The sequence below is a fragment of the Salmo salar genome, chromosome ssa17 (assembly GCF_905237065.1).
Source record: "Salmo salar chromosome ssa17, Ssal_v3.1, whole genome shotgun sequence".
Classification (NCBI taxonomy): Eukaryota; Metazoa; Chordata; class Actinopteri; order Salmoniformes; family Salmonidae; genus Salmo; species Salmo salar.
Window position 1 is genome coordinate 35,131,455 of NC_059458.1, and position 13,625 is coordinate 35,145,079.

The 13,625-nt window shown below is 40.9% G+C and overlaps 1 protein-coding gene across 3 annotated transcripts in view; it reads left to right on the plus strand.

The window, feature by feature from the left end:
- LOC106575882 (gastrula zinc finger protein XlCGF26.1) overlaps positions 1-13,625 on the plus strand; it is a 69,598-nt gene that overhangs the window by 48,141 nt on the left and 7,832 nt on the right. The gene's annotated exons all lie outside the window — the stretch shown is intronic.

Genomic DNA, 13,625 nt, shown 5'->3' on the forward strand with positions numbered 1-13,625 from the left:
TCAATAACCGCTTGCTAACTAACTAATAAAATACAGTGGGTGGTCCGCCCAGTTCTAACTAGGGCTCTTAGACATTGTTATCCTACGGGTAGTGTATGCCCATGGGTGACTTGTCTTGGTATCCCCTTTTCCCACCAACAAACAAACAATCATACACCACAACAATACATACTCACATAATAACGGACAAATGTGGCATGTAGGTGCAAAAACAAAAGAGAGAGAACTCCAGAGACAACTGATTGGGTTTCTTTTAAACCAAGGGAAAGGGGATGTGATTGGGTAAGAGAAAAGGAGAATAAGAGCACCTCCTCCCAGCTGCCCACAGCTCTGAGGCTAGGAAACACTGTTACCACCGATAAATCCACTATAATTGCATTTAAATCCACTATAATAAGCATTTCTCTACGGCTGGACATGCTTTCCACCTGGCTACCCCTACCCCCGTCAACTGCCCGGCACCCTCCACAGCAACACACCAAAGCCCCCACTATTTCTCCTTCACCCAAATCCAGATAGCTGATGTTCTGAAAGAGCTGCAAAATCTGGACCCATACAAATCAGCCGGGCTAGACAATCTGGACCCTCTCTTTCTAAAATTATCTGCCGAAATTGTTGCAACCCCTATTACTGGCCTGTTCAACCTCTCGTATCGTCTGAGATTCCCAAAGATTGGAAAGCTGCCGCGCTCATCCCCCTCTTCAAAGGGGGAGACACTCTTGACCCAAACTGCTACAGACCTATATCTATCCTACCCTGTCTTTCTAAGGTCTTCGAAAGCCAAGTTAACAAACAGATTACCGACCATTTCGAATCCCACCGTACCTTCTCCGCTATGCAATCTGGTTTCAGAGCTGGTCATGGGTGCACCGCAGCCACGCTCAAGGTCCTAAACGATATCATAACCGTCATCGATAAGACACATTACTGTGCAGCTGTATTCATCGACCTGGCCAAGGCTTTCGACTCTGTCAATCACCACATTCTTATTGGCAGACTCAACAGCCTTGGTTTCTCAAATGATTGCCTCGCCTGGTTCACCAACTACTTCGCTGACAGAGTTCAGTGTGTGAAATCGGAGGGCCTGTTGTCCGGACCTCTGGCAGTCTCTATGGGTGTGCCACAGGGTTCAATTCTCGGGCCGACTCTCTTCTCTCTAAACATCAATGATGTTGCTCTTGCTGCTGGTGATTCTCTGATCCACCTCTACGCAGACGACACCATTCTGTATACTTCTGGCCCCTCTTTGGACACTGGGTTAACTAACTTCCAGACGAGCTTCAATGCCATACAACTCTCCTTCCGTGGCCTCCAACTGCTCTTAAACGCAGGTAAAACTAAATGCATGCTATTCAATCGATCACTGCCCGCACCTGCTCGCCCGTCCAGCATCACTACTCTGGACGGCTCTGACTTAGAATACATGGACAACTACAAATACCTGGGTGTCTGGTTAGACTGTAAACTCTCCTTCCAGACTCACATTAAGCATCTCCAATCCAAAATGAAATCTAGAATCAGCTTCCTATATCGCAACAAAGCATCCTTCACTCATGCTGCCAAACACACCCTCGTAAAACTGACCATCCTACCGATCCTCGACTTCGGTGATGTCATGTATAAAATAGTCTCCAACACTCTACTCAACAAACTGGATGCAGTCTATCACAATGCCATCCGTTTTGTCACCAAAGCCCCATACACTACCCACCATTGCGACCTGTATGCTCTCGTTGCTTGGCCCTCGCTTCATACTCGTCGCCAAACCCACTGGCTACAGGTTATCTACAAGTCTCTGCTAGGTAAAGCCCCGCCTTATCTCAGCTCACTGGTCACCATAGCAGCACCCATTCGTAGCATGCGCTCCAGCAGGTATATCTCACTGGTCACCCCCAAAGCCAATTCCTCCTTTGGCCGCCTTTCCTTCCAGTTCTCTGCTGCCAATGACTGGAACGAACTGCAAAAATCTCTGAAGCTGGAGACTCATATCTCCCTCACTAGCTTTAAGCACCAGCTGTCAGAGCAGCTCACAGATCACTGCACATAGCCCATCTGTAAACAGCCCTTCTATCTACCTACCTCATCCCCATAGTGTATTTATTTATTTATCTTGCTCCTTTGAACCCCAGTATCCCTACTTGCACATTCATCTTCTGCACATCTACCATTCCAGTGTTTAATTGCTATATTGTAATTACTTCACCACCATGGCCTATTTATTGCTTTAACTTACCTCATTTGCACTCACTGTATATAGACCTTTTCTTTTCTTTTGTCCAACTGTATTATTGACTGTATGTTTTTTTTCCCATGTGTAACTCTGTGTTGTTGTATGTGTCGAATTGCTCCGCTTTATCTTGGCCAGGTCGCAGTTGCAAATGAGAACTTGTTCTCAACTAGCCTACCTGGTTAAATAAAGGTGAAATAAATAAAGAAAAAAAAAAGAAGCAGGTGTGTCTTCTGATTGGCGACTGATGAGTGACACCTGTGACTAGGGCAGAAGGAAAGAAAACAAATACACACACAGGATACCTATATCCGTAACAAGCACCGATACGTTTTATCTATAATTTAACTTCGTTTGACAAGGATTGAAAAGGATTTGCCAGTAGATTGTTGACTTGATTCATGAGGATAACTGCTAGCTTGCTAGCTAAGATTTTGAAAATATGATGTTGACATGATCAGTCCAATCAAAGCTATGGTAGATCTAATGTGATTTGACGTTATTTTATCTGTGGCCAATGACCTTGAACCTTCTTGGATGGGCACATCTAATGTAAGTCTGGCAGCACCCAAGGGGCTAGAATTTTTTTGCTCTACCCGTGGATTTTGCGGTACTTATTGTCCACATGAATGACAGAACATTGAGCCAATCACGGCGCAACTAGAGAACATTACCAACCCCTACGCTCTGTATTTTCCGCTGGCTGCCCCACCACCACAGAAAGCACTGAACTAGGCTGAAACACCTACATTTTGAAGCAGCAAAAAAGAGACAATGTTTGTATGCGGATTTATTAACTCAATATTTTTTTTACATTGCTTGCAAACTGATATGTGACACGTATTAATGCCAAAATAACATGTATTTATTCTTTGTTAAACAGGTGGGGCTCAAAACAGGCTCTGCCCTGAATGACACGTGGCCACTGCCTAAATCTATTATCACTGCGCTTTCAACCATATAAAAGCAAAACAAAGTTCAAATGGGAAAACAATGTTAGATATTTTGTTTATTTATCCAACAACAACGTGTTATCACTGTGCTTCAGTTGAGTTTGCATTAACAGTACATGAAAAAGTGGTAAACGCTGTTCAATAAGGTTCTGACAGATTATTACAACAATTGTGAAGATCTCACAGACCTGAAACCTGCTGTCCTGAACATGCACACTTTCTCTGACTACATAAGAACATTATAGTTCCAGTAACCCCAAAATATGTCCATGGATGTTTTATTTGTTTAAAGGTTGAATAAATACTATTACATTAGTTTGTAAGATAACCTTCACTTCTGACTATATACTTTATCACAAAAGTAATATTGAATTGCGTTTAATAATAACATTTGAGGGAGATGTATCTACTGCTTGGATAGTTCCATATGTGCCACTGGCTTAGTCCTATTCTTTAACTTGGATTATTGGTTGAGATGGAGACGTGAATCCAACATGTCAACTATTGAGATCAGTCAATCAATGTTCCCTATAATTGTTTTGGGCATTGAGCAAATTTCAGGTCTGCTGAGCAAAAACATTAATGTTGTCAAAATTCTGTGCAACTTCCTGTAACCGCTTTAAGTTACAGTTCTAACAGTGGCCAAGTAGGCTACTGTGGCTATTTAATCATAATGTAGGCCTACCAGAGTGGCATACCATAAAAAGCAATGGAGAAGAATGCATCCCATAATGTTTTAACATGGAAATAGCTGTTCTATCATTCAGCCTGCAGTAGCAGCAAATGTGTGGTGTTCAATGTAGGCCTACATTCCATGAGACTTAAAAAAAAACATGCAGGTCTTGACATTAACCTGTTTATCCACTTGTTCTTTAGACAAGGTGACTAAACATGTTGTTTTATGCAAGAAATCACTTTAGAAAACAAAATGCATTATTATTCCCATATCAGTATCATAGAGAATGTGACTAATTATGTTACTCTCTGCCTATTGGCTACTTGGCTTCTTCAAGACCTTCTCAAAATACAACAGTGCCCCTTTAAGAGATAAAAAAAAAAAGCTTTTTACCTTTCTGGCTTTTCAAAGATGGCTAGAAATGCAGACATTTTGTGCTCTTGTAGGAAGCAACCACTCCCCCATTGTTGACTAGAAATGAGCTATAACTGGGATAATAACTCACTAACTACCAAAGAATATGAACAAAGGTGCACAGGTGGCTACATGCAGCTCTCGCTTTGATCTCAAAACAAGCACATCTACTTGTGACCACTCGTACTGTAAACACAGTCCAGTTCAAAGTGAATGGCCGATCCATATATGACAATGGGCTATTTGCATTTAGGCCTACAGCAGCTCTGATTGGTTATGGCGCAATGGTCTGTGTAGAGTAATGACCTGAATCTTGTCTGTCAATGCTATAGAATCCTACTCCAATGCGCTCTGTCTACAAGAACATTTCTTGCATAGTTTAGCATACTAAAATTCTTTGCATAGTTTGTTTTGATTGGGTATGTTACATTGAAAGTGGCTAATATTGTGTTGATTCGCGCACAATTCCCACAGTAGAGTGAAACGTTGATTGTGTTTAACTTAAGGGGGAAAACTCTAGAAAGTTGAGGGAAATTCAATCTTGTGCTTCTCTGCGCTGGCTGATATTTCTTCTGCGGGGCAGCCTGAGGGGAGCAGAGTTCCCAAGCAGGCGCGCAGTTTAGAGGGAACATTGTGCCTCAATAATTAATCTCAAGATAGAACGTTGGTAATAGTCAGTGACAAATATAAATGCTAAGCAGGTCTAGGATAAAGGGAATGCACAGTGAAAACTGCATTTATATTGTATTTATTTTGAACTAAGGCAGATGTAGTCAATATTACTGTCTGTTGAGCTGTATCTAAACAGCCAATCATGTGTTTTGCTTCGCCTCAGGGGAGGTGACATCAGCTCACCTACTCATTTTAATATGTCCACCCAGAGACCAGAAGGATAGCTGTAGATACATCAACTCTCCACTAGGAGGTGCTGGCCAGCCTATTATCAAATCAAATGTTATTAGTCACATGCGCCGAATACAACAGTGAAATGCTTACTTACGAGCCCCTAACCAACTGCAGTATAAGAAAAAATACGGATAAGAATAAGAAATAAGAGTAATTAAAGTAATTAAAGTAATTAAAGAACAGCAGTAAAATAACAATAGCGAGACTATATACAGGGGGTACCGGTACAGAGTCAATGTGCGGGGGCACCAGTTAGTTGAGGTAATATGTACATATAGGTAGAGTTATTTCAGTGACTATGCATAGATGATAACGACAGAGAGTAGCAGTGGTGTAAAATGCAAATAGTGGGTAGCCATTTGATTAGCTGTTCAGGAGTCTTATGGCTTGGGGGTAGAAGCTGTTTAGAAGCCTCTTGGACCTAGACTTGGCGCTCCGGTACCACTTGCCGTGTGGTAGCAGTGAGAACAGTCTATGACTAGGGAGGCTGGAGATAGTGGATAGAAGGTTGAAGATCTAACGTTGTTTCAAAGATACAAATTCCACATATATTCAACCTATTTATATATGGTTTAACTATTTAGAAAATTGGTTAACATGATGACATAATCCTGTAGTTGTAACCTCAAAACAACCATTTTTGCAAATCCAATGTACAGTATTCTACACGTACATTCCACGTCACAATACGTTGACAAATTATGTTGAAACAACGTTGATTCAACCAGTTTGTGCCCAGATGGCACCTTGTCAGTTGTGCTGTGTTTTGTTAGGTTCTACTGAAAGATATTAACTTGGATTTGCCCTTAGGGTTGAATACCCTCTGGCTTCTGACAATTAAACAATTTGTGGTGAGAACCAATATAGATAATGATATTGATTTAGTTTGATATAGATATGAGCAAGACATATTGTGATATTGGTTTATCCTTGCTGTTAACCTACACTTTTATGTATAGTAGAACAGCCTATGTGACTGTTGCTGCAGGCTCAAAACCTTCTCAATTTAGCATAGTTAACTGATGGACCATGGGCTATCAATTGATTCCTATTGTATTCAAACTGTTTAGGTATGTTAGACACCCAGAACAATCACACTTGTCCCAATGAGCATTCAGCATCAGTTTTCTGGACTTCACAAAGCCATGGAAGTGAAGTGTAGACAGTTGCATTGTAATTCATTGAAATAGATATGTTCTCAGTGGAGGCTGAGAGGAGGATGGCTCATAATAATGGCTAGGACGGAGCGAATGGAACGGCATCAAACACCTGGAAACCATGGAAACCATGTGTTTGTATTTGATACCATTCCAACCATTATCACCAGCTTGGCCTCCCCAATTTAGGTGCCACCAACCTCCTGAGTTTGAAAAAATCATATCAGTTTGAAAAAATCCTACTGTTATTGATATATATTTTCCATATTCTTGCCTGTCAGACTACATTAAAACAATGTAGTCTGACAGTGGACTGTGTGGTACTGCTTCCCTCTGCAGTTTTCTGTGGGAATGAGTTAGTAGACACAACATGTATCAGATAGAGATGGTGTGATGATCAGTTTTCTGTGGGAATGAGTTAGTAGACACAACATGTATCAGATAGAGATGGTGTGATGATCAGTTTTCTGTGGGAATGAGTTAGTAGATACAACATGTATCAGATCGAGATGGTGTGATGATCAGTTTTCATCAGTAGTTTGGGATCATTCTTTACTACTAAATGACTATTTATTTAATGATAAACAGCTATGAAACAAATTCATGTATTTATTAAATATTATTTTCAAAACTAGATCTGTTAGTCATTGATAGTCATTGACTAGTCATTGATGATAAATGTGTTTGGAAAACCACATTCAAGCCAACTAAATTGATCTGCCAATGAAAAATAAAGTTTGTATGTGAATTTATGCTGGTCAAACTCTTCTCTTTTGTATAATGAATTACAAAAAATAGTTTCAAGTGACATATTTAGGGTTTTTCTGAAGCTGAACAAGACAGGAAGTTGAAATGAACATCACAAAGCTAAATCTGACCTATTCTCTAACATGTTTTTTCAGCATAATCAGCTGTGAGACCTGCTAGAGTACTGGAACTTTATTGATCTACTGAATCATTGTAGTTTTGGGGGGGTATCTTTACAGTAAATATAATGCTTTTGTTTAATTAATGGAATTCAAAATAATATATATTTGTATTTATCTACTCAATACATGTCACGACACCAGTACACATTGGGGCAAGCCAATTTGCTAGTCACCAATATTCTCGAAATCAAATCAGTATGGCCTGGAGATAGAAGCGGTTTCATTCTCTCTGTCCCAGCTTTAATGCACCCGTACTGTCTCCACCTGATGGTAGCAGGGTGAACAGGCCGTGTTCTTAGCCTTCCACAGACACCATCTACAATGCATATGTAATATGTTGAAAACCTTACACTAAAACAGACACCGCTTTAGTTTTCTTGAACCAAAGTTTATTTGTCTAGCTAGCTAATCAATCAATCTCACTTTTATATTTGACATGCTTCAGCAGTAGTTAGTCCATCAGTCCAATAATGTCGCTGTTACACTGTGGTAGTGGGCGACAGGAAGTTCCGGGTAGCCTGCCACCATTCTTCGGAATAAAGAAAACGCCAGAACTGTGCTGACCGTTAATCGTTATTACTACAGGTATGTAATAGCACGTTTAAACGGACTAATATCGAAAGAACGTCATAACGTGTTGACATCCGTCAAGGTATGATCACGTTTGGGAAAGGTTTTGTCTTGTTTTTCTGTGAAGAACGTGATAAAACATATTTTTCAAGCACACACGTTTTCATTTGTGAGGCTTTCCATACTCGTATATAGCTCAGTGGGTTTCGCCTGGGGATTTCAGTACAAAACGTTTTGGAAAGTTGCAGATAGAAATGCCCTGAATATAACTGATTTGAATCCTTAGGATCAGAGGCATGTTTGTTCTATATAATACATTTATATCTGATCCTGGCCAACGTCTCCGTCCTCCTGCTGGACTCAGTCCTGGTACTCGCTTGTCCCTACCTATGTGAAGATGGCTACAATAACGATTAGCCACAATAGTGGAATTTGCGGTTCGACCTCAAAATAAAAGTCCCAAATCAAAGTGATACAAACGGATAGAAAATAGTGGAATCATTCTATATTTGGACTAGAAACGCTAAACATGGTTGGAATGTTACTTAATTTAAAATGAATTACAATAATTGATTAAATTGAAAATAAGGAGGAAAAAAACGTTTGAAATCCCACTGTGGATGTTATCGACCACATAATTGCGTTGGAGACATTTTTCTATGAACTTATGAAACGGGTTGGATTGTTGCACCCATATAACGGTGACACCCACACAATACAATTACCAAGAGTTAACACAAATATTAGCGTCTTAGCTCTTATTGCAGGACTTTGACTGAAAAATCACCTTCCCAGTCAGTCTATTGCAGGGTTACTCCAGTACTATTTGACAAGGTCCAGTCACACAAATTTCCTAGGTGGCAAAGGTCCAAATGGACTTAGTCAGTTATTGGCATAGTAACAACCCCCTAACTTGAAATTATTCAAACTGTTCACTACCCTCTTGTTGGCGGAGAGAACATTTAGCAGTTTTAATGCTAATATCCCACAATTCTACACATTACGATGGGGCTGAGATTTGTTCTCTGTTTTAAAGCTCATTTCCTACAGTTCTACACGTTTCCATGTGTTATGTGTGTTTATATGATACCAGGGGTCAAAGCCCAACCAAAAAAGTATTATTATATATATATTTTGGACCCGTGGTCCGTATTGACCCGCTCTGGGTCCAGACCGCGGGCCGCCAGTTGAGTATGGAGGGTCTTTTGTTTGTGTTGGACATTCATATTGCACTCTACAGCCTTACCTATGGATTGTTCAGCCTACTCAGTGACACCCACAGAACACAACTATGTAGAGTTTACACAAATATTAGCATTTCCGCTCTATTGCAGGACTCTGAAACCACTGTTGTCCAGGAGTATGCTCTTTTTTTCTCATTGTATTTTTTTTATCAAAATAGTTTACTTCTTTCACATCCGGATGAAAAGTGTGCCCAAAGTTAACTGCCTGCTACTCAGGCCCAGAAGCTAGGATATGCATATTATTAGTAGATTTGAATAGAAAACACTCTGAAGTTTCTAAAACTGTTTGAATGATCTCTGTGAGTATAACAGAACTTATTTGTCAGGCGAAACCCCGAGGACAAACCATCCAGAATTTTTTTTGAGGTCACTCTTTTCAATGGGTTTTCAATGGGAATCTAGATTTCTAAGGCACTTGCTTGCATTTCCTATCGCTTCCACTGGATGTCAACAGTCTTGGTTGATGTTTTTCCTTTGAGAAATGAAGAAGTAAGGCATTTCAGAATGAGGGTCGAGTGAAGTGTACTGTTTGTTAGAGGTGCGTGACCTGAAAGCACGCTCCACTTTTCGTCCTGTATTGAACACAGTTTATCCCGTCTTAAATTTGATTGATTATTTACGTGAAAAAATACCTAAAGTTGTATTAGGAAAGTTGTTTGAAATGTCTGGATCAAGTTTACAGGTAACTTATTAGATACTTTGTAGTCATGTTGCACGATTTGGAACCGGTGTATTTTCAGAATCAAACGCGCCAAATAAATTGACATTTTGGGGATATAACGACAGAATGAATCGAACAAAAGGACCATTTGTGATGTTTAATGGACATATTGGAGTGCCAACAGAAGAAGATCTTCAAAGGTAAGGCATGAATTATATGTTATTTCTGACTTTTGTGTTGTGCCTGGCGGGTTGAATTATGATTTTCATGTGTATGTTTGATGGGGTGCTGTCCTCAGATAATAGCATGGTTTGCTTTCGCCATAAAGCCTTTTTGAAATCTGACACTGTGGCTCGATTAACAAGAAGTTAATCTTTAAACCGGTGTATAACACTTGTATGATTTATGAATTATTATTATGAGTATTTCTGTTTTTGAATTTGGCGCGCTGCTATTTCACTGGGTGTTGTCAAATCAATCCCGTTAATGGGATTGGCGCGTGAAGGGATCACTAAGTTAACCTGCTTTTTTGTTATTGCAATAAACACTGATCTGGTTTTCAAGTCCGTAAATGAAAATGCCGATTTTTGTTACAAATTGACTAACTTATTGTGGCAGGTATTAGGCTATAGAATGTTAACACAGGTCTCGTCAATCTCTCAAGCCCACGTGCTAGTGATTAACTAGCTAATCTTTATATTTCAAGTTTAGCCAACAAGGATCTATCTGCTAGCTAACAAGGTAGAACAGTTAAATTGTTATGAACACACCCTGTTTGAAAAACATGTTAGCCTGTCCACTTTGTTCTGATGTTAAAATCAAGTGGCCTACCTTATTTCTCAAAATGAGAACGAGTTGCCAATACTTTATATAATTGTGTTTTTTATGCTTATTACACATTTATAAAACACAGACTGGACATCTGGTATGATGGTCTTTGACTAAAATACTGCTAGCGTACCAATGCCGCATGAGACAAACTGAGCATTCATTTTCTAGAATCAATGTTCGATACTCTCGTTTTAGTAGTGTAGCTCTGCTCTCAATCTGAGTAGTTGAGACATAACAAGGGTATTGTTAGAAAAAGTAACTTCTCTATTACAGTAAAATAATGTCTCAATGTGTTTTGGTATCCATTTGAACGATTCTTTTGGACCAAACCACAAATGCAAATAGCTAGTTGAAACCGCTTGCCAGAGGGGCAGCGCACAATTGGCCCAGCGTCGTCCGGGTTTGGCCGTCATTGTAAATAATAATTTGTTCTTAACTGACTTGCCGAGTTACATTTTTTATTTTTTATTTTTTATTTATTTTATTTCACCTTTATTTAACCAGGTAGGCAAGTTGAGAACAAGTTCTCATTTACAATTGCGACCTGGCCAAGATAAAGCAAGCAGTTTGACACATACAACAACACAGAGTTACACATGGAGTAAAACAAACATACAGTCAATAATATAGTAGAAAAATAAGTCTATATACAAAGTGAGCAAATGAGGTGAGATAAGGGAGGTAAAGGCAAAAAAGGCCATGGTGGCAAAGTAAATACAATATAGCAAGTAAAACACTGGAATGGTAGATTTGCAGTGGAAGAAAGTGCAAAGTAGAAATAGAAATAATGGGGTGCAAAGGAGCAAAATAAAATAAATACTGTAGGGGAAGGGGTAGTTGTTTGGGCTAAATTATAGATGGGCTATGTACAGGTGCAGTAATCTGTGAGCTGCTCTGACAGCTGGTGCTTGAAGCTAGTGAGGGAGATAAGTGTTTCCAGTTTCAGAGATTTTTGTAGTTCGTTCCAGTCATTGGCAGCAGAGAACTGGAAGGAGAGGTGGCCGAATGAGGAATTGGCTTTGAGGGTGACCAGAGAGATATACCTGCTGGAGCGCGTCCTACAGGTGGGTGCTGCTATGGTGACCAGCGAGCTGAGATAAGGGGGAACTTTACCTAGCAGGGTCTTGTAGATGACCTGGAGCCAGTGGGTTTGGCGACGAGTATGAAGCGAGGGCCAGCCAACGAGAGCGTACAGGTCGCAGTGGTGGGTAGTATATGGGGCTTTGGTGACAAAACGGATGGCACTGTGATGGACTGCATCCAATTTATTGAGTAGGGTATCGGAGGCTATTTTGTAAATGACATCGCCGAAGTCGAGGATCAGTAGGATGGTCAGTTTTACGAGGGTGTGTTGCGAAATAGGAAGCCAATTCTAGATTTAACTTTGGATTGGAGATGTTTGATGTGAGTCTGGAAGGAAAGTTTACAGTCTAACCAGACACCTAGGTATTTGTAGTTGTCCACATAGTCAGAACCGTCCAGAGTAGTGATGCTGGACGGGCGGGCAGGTGCAGGCAGCGATCGGTTGAAGACCATGCATTTAGTTTTACTTGTATTTAAGAGCAGTTGGAGGCCACGGAAGGAGAGTTGTATGGCATCGAAGCTCGTCTGGAGGGTTGTTAACACAGTGTCCAAAGAAGGGCCAGAAGTATACAGAATGGTGTTGTCTGTGTAGAGGTGGATCAGAGATTCACCAACAGCAAGAGCGACATCATTGATGTATACAACGAAAAGAGTCGGCCCAAGAATTGAACCCTGTGGCACCCCCATAGAGACTGCCAGAGGCCCGGACAACAGGCCCTCCGATTTGACACACTGAACTCTATCAGAGAAGTAGTTGGTGTACCAGGCGAGGCAATCATTTGAGAAACCAAGGCTGTTGAGTCTGGGGGTGAGGATGTGGTGATTGACAGAGTCGAAAGCCTTGGCCAGGTCAATGAATACGGCTGCGCAGTATTGTTTCTTATCGATGGTGGTTATGATATCGTTTAGGACCTTGAGCGTGGCTGAGGTGCACCCATGACCAGCTCTGAAACCAGATTGCATAGCGGAGAAGGTACGGTGGGATTCGAAATGGTCGGTAATTTGTGTGTTGACTTCGCTTTTGAAGACTTTAGAGAGGCAGGGTAGGATAGATATAGGTCTGTAGCAGTTTGGGTCAAGAGTGTCCCCCCTTTGAAAAGGGGGATGACCGCAGCTGCTTTCCAATCTTTGGGAATCTCAGACGACACTATCGAGAGGTTGAACAGGCTAGTAATAGGGTTGCAACAATTTCGGCAGATAATTTTAGAAAGAAAGGGTCCAGATTGTCTAGCCCGGGTGATTTGTAGGGGTCTAGATTTTGCAGCTCTTTCAGAACATCAGCTGACTGGATTTGGGAGAAGGAGAAATGGGGAGGGCTTGGGCGAGTTGCTGTGGGGGGTGCAGTGCTGTTGACCGTGGTAGGGGTAGCCAGGTGGAAAGCATGGCCAGCCGTAGAAGCATGCTTAAAATAAAGGTTAAATTAAAAAAAATAGGAAGATGTGGTCTCGCAACTTTCCTGGCGTGAACGGTAGGGGCTTGGTGTGTTTGGATATCCTAGAGGAAGAGGTGAAGCGAGAGAATTCACTCTCACAAAAGATTTGTACAAAATAAGGCCAATGCTTTTCTATGGGCTTGTTTTGGACCTAAGCTTGTCCCCTGCCTTCCCGCCTTTGGGACACCGACTCCCATTGTTAGGGTGAAGACGTGCATCTCGTCATTATATACAGTTCTCTGGTGTAAATGGGAAGGTGCACACGGCACAGAGGAGCGACGGAGACAAGACCAAAAAAACACTCATAGAAATGAAAAATAACAAAACCTTGCGATACAGGCATATGGAATATAGTGCAAAAACATACATTCATATTCATTCGATATGTTTACTCCAGTACTGCAGGTGGCGGTAACTCAGTAGCGTCAACGGACTTCAGATCAGGCAGTGTGGGTGCATGAGAGACAAGGTTGCTCTACTGTTTTGAAGCTGAATGTAATGATTATCAGTTTTCTACATGTGTACTAATATTCAGAGACATT